This window comes from Terrapene carolina, unplaced genomic scaffold, assembly GCF_002925995.2.
Source record: "Terrapene carolina triunguis isolate 2854851 unplaced genomic scaffold, T_m_triunguis-2.0 Scaffold833, whole genome shotgun sequence".
In the NCBI taxonomy this organism is placed as follows: Eukaryota; Metazoa; Chordata; order Testudines; family Emydidae; genus Terrapene; species Terrapene triunguis.
Genome location: NW_020665184.1, coordinates 2133529 through 2141395, shown reverse-complemented (window position 1 = coordinate 2141395; position 7867 = coordinate 2133529). Strand labels below are relative to the sequence as shown.

The 7867-nt window shown below is 59.8% G+C and overlaps 1 protein-coding gene across 1 annotated transcript in view; it reads left to right on the top strand.

Moving 5' to 3' along the window:
- Window positions 1-5156: 5156 nt before the first annotated feature.
- PALM3 (paralemmin 3) overlaps window positions 5157-7867 on the top strand; it is a 14643-nt gene continuing 11932 nt past the window's right edge. The window contains exon 1 of the mRNA XM_029913704.1: window positions 5157-5543. The gene's annotated coding sequence lies outside the window, so the exon portion shown is untranslated. The remainder of the gene's footprint in view (window positions 5544-7867) is intronic.

Here is a 7867-nt window from a genome sequence, read left to right as displayed (position 1 = left end):
TCTCGGTCGGGGTCTGGGCAGCCCCCGGCACGACGGGGCCCTGATTTCGGGTGGGGTCTGTGCAGCGCCCGGCACGATGTTGGTCTCGCTCTTGGTTAGGGGCCTCTGGGATGGGGTGGGATTGGGTCACCCATGCCAGTCAAACAAGGATGCTGCATCTCAGCCAGCCGGGGAGGTAGAGAGCCCAAACGCACCTAGGTTGATGGAATCCCCCATTGCCCCCTAAGAGAAAAGTGGGAAGGTCGCTGCTGGGAATGGAAATGGTGGGGGGCATAGGGGAAGTTCGTCAGGGATCTCACCAAAGGGGGAGAGCATAAAAGAGGAGTAATTAACTTTGGGGTCCCCCGGGAATATGGGGTGCTCCCTTTGGAATACTGGGAGCCATGACCCACATCCAGGCAAACTGTGAGCCCTCTAAGACATAAGAGCCCCTCAAGTTTGGAATGCGGGGGGAGAGCCTGCTCCCACAATCCCTTGCAGGGGTGAGTCGTGGATCTACGGTAGCCTTGGGGGGCAGATTGTCGATGCATCTCCCCCCACCCGCAGATTCTGCCCTCCCTTTTAACACCCCTGTTTCCCCAGCTGCCCTCCCACCTCCCGGACCCGGGAAAGGTATCTCCTGGCCCCAGCAGGCAGTCACCTTGCCGCTGACTTTGGGCAGGTGTGTACCCAGCCGGGCATGTGATCCAGGTTTGGGGGGAGGGATTGGAGCTGGAGTCTAGCCTGGCACAGCAGCCAGGCCAGGGTGGAGCGGTGGGGGGGTCATCGGCGCTAAGTACCCCCCTCCCCCAGCTGTTTACACAGGATTAGAGGACACTCAAGGACTTGGCTAATTCAGATCAGGCTCAAAGGCTTTGCACAACCCCTCTTGGCTGCCTGGCAGGGACCGGCTCCAGCTGCTGAGCCGAGGGTGGGAGGGACAGGCAGAGCCTGGCACAGTCAGCGGCACCGCCCCAGGGTTTGGGATCTGCACGGTCGCCTCTCATTTCGCGAGTGTCGCAATTGCCGGGGCTGGAGCAAACAGGATCGGCACGCAGGGCCGCGGGGGGCATGGGACATGCCAACCTGCCCATGCCAGCCACGAGAGATCGCAATCACCATGGGGAAGGGGAGCAACCACAGGGAAAGGTGGGGGGCAGCCCAAGGTCAGCTGGAGCATGTGAGAGTCAGAGCGGGGAATAGAACCCAGGCGTCCTAGCTCCTAGGCCTCCCCTGTCTCTAACAAACAGCCCCCAGCCCCCTCCCGGAGCTGGGAACAGAACCCAGGCACTGTAGGTGAAAGCATCCAGGGGGGCTTTAGGGGACTCTGAGCTTTCAGTTCTGAATGGCTCAATCTCTGGGCACACGGGAATGTTCACACACAGAGCCAAGCTTAGCATCCTCCCCGGCTTAGCAGCCCCTCTCCAACAGTGGCCAAAGCCAGGTTCTTCAGAGATAGGTGTGTCCCCCCCAGCAGGCAGGAATGGGACAATCTGCCCCCATCAAGGTCTCCTCCTCACACCCCTGCCTTAAACCCCCAAAGCACCTGGTATTTTTAACTCTTTCAAATCTCTTTGCTAGCACAAACTGTTCTACCTCTGGGCCTTCTCCTTAGCAGTATAAACTTCCACCCCCTGCTAGATTCTCACTGGGTTCCCGGGCCCCACACCGTCCAGTGGGAGGGAGTTCCGCAGGCTCCTTGCAGATGGCATGAAGGAGCATTTCCTTTGAGCGGCTTTGCACTGGCTTCCTGCCCTGCCAAGGAAAGAGGTGCAGGGGGGTAGCATTGTCACAAGCGTCAGGGAATTGGGCTCCGGGGCTGATCTTGGACCTGGACAAAAGCTTCCTTGTCTTAGAGGGAAGCTGAGTCCAGTGCCACGTTCATTAGGGTCATGGCCCCTGTGCGCTCAGGCCTCACCGCTCCCCAGTGCAGATGGGCAGAAAAGGACCCAGGCGTCCAGCGTCCGCTTTGCTGGATGAAAACACGCTCGGAGGTTTTTCTGAAGGTGGGGATTAAAAGTCTAATTGGGCACCACCTAGTGGCAGCAGGGTGAAAGTGTGGGTAAGTGTGGAAGGAGTTGGTCCAGGGTATTACAGACACACAAGGTGGGTGAGAGAAATATCTTCGGGGAGAGAGACACAAGCCTTCGCCAAGCTCTGGGGAAAGCATCACGGCTAAGTGCAAGCGGAACATGGGTCACACACATTCCAAGGGATCATTCAAGGTGAGGTGGCCACTATCACCTCTCCAGGCCTAGGGGGAAAAAGGAGCCGGGGGGTTTAGTGAAGATAAGAACGGCCAAACTGGGCCAGACCAACGGTCCATCTAGCCCAGTGTCCCGTCTTCCGACAGTGGCCAATGCCAGGTGCCCCAGAGGGAATGAACAGAACAGGGCAATTATCGTGTGATCCATCCCCTGTCGCCCAGGCCCAGCTTCTGGGGTTTAGAGCCGTGGTTCTCAACCAGGGGTACCCTCAGGTCTGCCAGGGGGCACATCAACTCACCTAGAGATTTGCCTAGTTTTACAACAGGCGACATAAAAAGCACTAACCAGGTCAGGACACACTACAATTCCAGACAATGACTTGTTTCTACTGCTCTATAGACTATACACTGAAATGTAAGTACAATATTTATAGTCCAGTGGGTTTATTTTATAATTACATGGTAAGAATGAGACAGTAGCGACTGTTCAGTAATCGTGGGCTGCGACACTCTGGTATTTTTATGTCTGGTTTTGTCAGCAAGTAGTTTTTAAGTGAGGTGTAACTCGGGGTGCGCAAGACCAATCGGCCTCCTGCAAGGGGTGCAGTCGTCTGGAAAGGTTGAGAGCCGCTGGTTTAGTGGGTTACAGATTGTTGTAATAAGCCATAAATCCAGGGTCTCTGCTCAGTCCCTGATTTTTAGTGTCTAGCAAAGTTCTGAATTTAAGCTCCCAGGCGCGTCTTTTGCAGGAGTTGGGCAGGTTTCCTGGCAGGACGAGGACTGAGTGGAGTGATGGCTCTGCGAAAAGTGTCCACCCACGGGTGAGAGGGTGTCGCTTTTCCGTGCGAGTTCGCTAAAGAGCACAGCGATTTCCCGTCTCCCCCCCCACCCCCAAAGAGTTGTTACTGGGGCAGTTAGTGCCCTGGATGAGGTCTGGCATACGTTGTGAGAGACGTCTGTGTGTGTGTGAGTGAGTGAGTGTGTGTGTGTGTGTGTGTGTGTGTGAGTGAGTGTGTGTGTGCACATGTACACAGGTGCCTCTCTGTACCTTTAAGCATCGCTCTGAGAGACCCATCCAGCGCCCCCTGAAATTGACTGGCTGGCGGCTAGTACTCAGTGTGTGGGAAGGGGGCCGTGAAGCCAAATGGATCCCCCTCCCCAAACCCCATGTTTGGGAGAGGAGCTGGGATGCTCAGGGGGTGCCCAGCACCCACACCTGGGAGGGGGCAGCTGTGATGCTACAGGATTCCCTCCTCCCCCCTCCCAGCCCCACACGGCAGCTGACCTGCAAGACGCGTTCCTGATTCAGTGTTTTGGACACGGTGCCATCAGCAGCTCAGCCTTCCTGGGCAGCAGAAAAATGTCTTTCCTGCCCCTGTATTTTCCAGTGGTGTGATCTGAGGGGGCGGGGGGGGGGGTCCCAGGCTAGATGGGCCCTGTAACAGGGTCACTACCCTCTCGTAGCCAGGGGAGGCGCCCCACAGCTTCCCTCCGAGATTCCCACCAGGGCTTTCTCCCATGGCTAACGCTCCAGTGCGGGGAGGGGTCGTTAACACGAGCTATTCGAAACCACCCTCCTCCGCCACCCCACAAACCCCATACTCAGCTCACGCGTCTTCTGTCTAGGCCTGGGGGCTTCGTCCAGCCGTCGCTCCTTCCCCCCACCCCGCTCCCGATCTCAGGCTCTCCCTGGTTGTCTCCTCTCTGCCTCAGACAGCTCAACAGGACCCCCCCCCTTCTGCAGCCCCCGCCATCCCCTTGGGTCTGCCGCAAGGGCCTTGGGGTTCTCAGCAGTTTTCCCTCCCAGCCCTTTGCTGAGGTTCCTTTCCCCAGCTTCTCCCCTGCTGATCCTAGTGGCCTGCCTGAATCCCACCTTCATTTTCCAGTTGACGAGCCCCATTTCCCGTTAAAGGGCCAGGCCGCCCCGTGAGGGGCCCGTTGGTCTGACCCAGCACAGACGTTCTTAGGGTCAATGCAAAATCACCTGACCCAAACTCGGGGAAATGTCCCTTATGCCACCTGGCCCCCATGATGCTGGGGACCGGAGCTGCGGCCGGGGGATGCCTTCCACACTGTCCAGCAGAGGCAGCCAGCGAAGCCAGTGGCACCATGCACCCCAAAGGTGTGGGATGCGGGGGGATGGAGGGGGCTGGCCTAGCTGGGCTATGCGATGGAGTCTGGGGGGGGAGCCCAAGTGTGGGGGGCTGCACTGGGGTGCATGTGGCAGGATCTCTGAGCTATGGTGCATGCAGGACCCCCGCCTGGAGGGCTGGAGAAGGCAGATCCTGGCGGCACGACCCCCACGCCTGCAGGGGCATTCTCCACCGGCTGATGACGCTCCGCCACAGAGCAGCTGCGGAAATCATGGCCTGCAAACATCCGCCACGATCCCCGCGGTGCGACGGCACGGCCAGCCGGCTCCCCTTTGCCGAGCATTGAAAGCCCTCAGTGTTTATTTGTTACAGCTTCACGGACTCGACCCGCCCAAGCCCCGTTCAAGAGACGGCGTCTCTGCACATGCGGTGCCGCCACCTCACTGCCTGGCTTAGCACCACCGGGGACCAGCATGTGTCTATGTGTAGCTTCCTTTATTGCGCCCTGTGCTTCACCCACTCCGGGCTCCTTTCCCATCATCCCGCACCATGCACACAGCGGGCATAACACCCACCGATGCAGTGGTGCCCGGCTGTGGCGCCTGCCGCAGGGCCCTCGAGCAACAGGGCTGCCAAGCCGTCCCCTTGTTCCAGCTGCTCCTGGTTGCAGGGGTGATAGCAGGGTCCCCCAGCAGGTTGGCTGGAGCTGGAGAGCCCAGCGCCTCCTTCCAGCCGGGCCGGGGATCTGCAATCCCGCCGGACATGCATGTGGGAGAGAGAGCAGACAGGTGGCTGAACAAGGCAGCCCAGGAATGCTGGTAAATAATTCAGCCAGACAGCTGATAGTGTCTCCAGATCATACCCAGCAACGCGGACAGGGGCCGGGACAGGGGGGCGCGGGAGAGCTCTCTCAAGGGCGTCCAGACCCGGAACCGCTCCAGCTACCTCCGGGAAATCCACCTCCCTTGCCCAACGCTCCCTGCCTGTACCTTTCGCCTGAGCCCAAACCGGCCTAACCTGCTCTCCCAAGCCGCCCCCCCAAAGCCGCGCCGGGGAAGGCAGGGAGTTCAGTGCCAGCGTGAGGCGGAGGGAGAGATTTGATGATGCCTTGCCGTTGACTTGGTGAGCCAGACGGTGGAGCACCGGCAGTCCTGCCTAGCAGTGCTCCCTGGCTGGACGGGGGAGGGGACCCCGCCAGGGGTCTGCAAGCCTCACCCAGCCCACCCCACGCACCCCCGGGAGAGTCAGCGGCAGCTGCAGCAGCGGTAAGTGGAGGAAGGGTGGGACCGACTATCGTGGGCGCCTGTGAGCTGGGGACTAGGGGGGCGAGGGAGCAGTAGAGGGACAGAGACGGCTGCGCGGCCTTCGGGGGATAGGGACCGATCTCTCCCGAAGCTCCCACCAGGGCTTTGACCTCAAAGCCACCAGTTCAAATGCAGCCCAGGGCCAGAACGAACCGCCCGGCCCCTCGGTGGGTGAAATGGGCTGGTCGGGTCTCAGGCCAGGTCCCAGTGGCGACGGAACAGCAAGTAGGAGTTAACCAGGCAGAGAGGCCAAAGTGCCAGACGGACCATGGAACCTGAGCTCATGACTAGAGGGGGACGGGCCCGTAGCAGCATGGGGGGGGGGGTTTACTGGCAAGCAGAATATTCCATTGTCCCCACACATTGGCCCGCTTGTGGTCTAGAACCCAGGAGTCCTGGTGCCCCAGCACTAGTAACCACTAGACCCCACTCCCCTCCCAGCATGGGGGATAGAACCCAGGAGTCCTGACTCCCAGCCCCCACCCCCCACTCTAACCACTAGACCCCACTGCCCTCCCAGAGCTGGGGATAGAACCCAGGAGTCCTGACTCCCACCTCCCACACCTCCACTCTAACCACTAGACCCCACTGCCCTCCCAGAGCTGACTCTCACCCCTAAATCCAGAGCGGATCTAGGTGTGAATGGGAGCAGGAGGGTTTATAGCTGTTCAGCACTACCCAGGAAGTGCAGTACCGTCCGCTGCCACCTATCAGAATGGGGGAGACAGAGAGCCGAGATGCCCTCGAAGACAAGGTGTAGACGGCTGAGCTGCCCATCGGGGCGGGGCGGGGCGGGTGTCCGGCTGGCAAACTCCTTCTCCTCTCTCTGCTCAGCCCTGCGTTGTTCCAGGGACCGTTCTCCTCCTTGCACCCGGAGGGCGCCCCCCAGTGGGTTTGCTGGGCGGTGCAGGGGAAGGATGCTCTGCTCAGAGAGGGATGCAGATGACCTCGAAACCTGGGCAATTCCAGACCCCTCCACATCTGAGCCCTTTACGACACCACACCTGGGCCCCCTGATTTGTGCATTGCAGGTCCTGGGCCGGGTCCCCGGCTGCTGGACCCCCGGCTAAGGAGCAGCGCATGCTCCTGGCTCTGGCGATCTCTGGTTCAATCCCCTGGCCAGGGCTCCTACAACACACACTCATTAGAGGTTACAGCCACTCCAGGATCTTCCCCCTTCAGCTGCTGTCCCTAGGAAGGAGCAAATCAGAAGTAATTAGTCTGAAGGCCTTGGAGCCCTGGCTAAGTGCCCTGCGGGGGAGCGGCAGGGAGGAGTGGTTGACTGCCGGAGCATCATACCAGGCCTCTGAGTGGAACAGGTTTCGGGGGACACTCCCTCCTTGATGTCTGGGGTGCCCGGGAGCCCTGCCAGGACTGGGGCTGGCTAATGACACCCTACTAGTCAGGGCTAGCCCTTGGGTTGGGCTCTCTGCTGACAGCTGGCCGGGGTAAAGTGCCGTCGGCCCTCATGGCTCTGCAAATAACCACAAGGATCCCGCTCTCGCTTGTTAAGCCTGTGGTGAGGAAGGGATCGGGATGTCCATTTATCTGATGGGGGAAACTGAGGCACAGAGAGGTCAAGGGGCTTGCCCAGCGTCACTGTGAGTGAGCTGGGAATAGAACCCAGGAGTCCTGACTCCCAGCCCCCACTGCTCTAACCACTAGACACCACTCCCCTCCTGGAGACAGGATAGGACCCAAGAGTCCTGACTCCCAGCTCTCTGCTCTAACCACTGGACTCCCCTCCCCGAGCCAGGAATAGAACCCAGGTGTCCTGGCTCCCAGGTTTTTGCTCAGGGCTCTAGGCTGGGCTGCCTCCCAGCACCATTTGTACCGAAGAGCCTTTAATTCCAAAGGGGACGGGTGCGAGGCGGTGCCATTTGGAGCTGTTTGGACAGAGGGCTCCCATTGATGTCCCTGGGGAGAGAGCCCACCTGGGGTCTCTGTTGCACTCACTGGCGGTCACGGAACGACGGAATTGGGTGGACCTGCCTGTAGTGAGTTTGACAGGTCTCAGTCCAGTTCAGCAAATGGGACGCGGAGCCCAGACTGCTCTCAGCCCCTAGGGAAGGTCCCTCCAGGGGTGGGATGTAGCAGCTGTATAACAGCGCACAGCAACCCCACACAGGCCTGGCTCACCCAGCACTGACATGCAGCCACCTCTGGGGTGGGACGCGGCAGCTGTGTAACAGCACACAGCAACCCCACACAGGCCTGGTTCACCCAGCACTGACATGCAGCCACCTCTGGGGTGGGACGTGGCAGCTGCATAACAATACATTGCC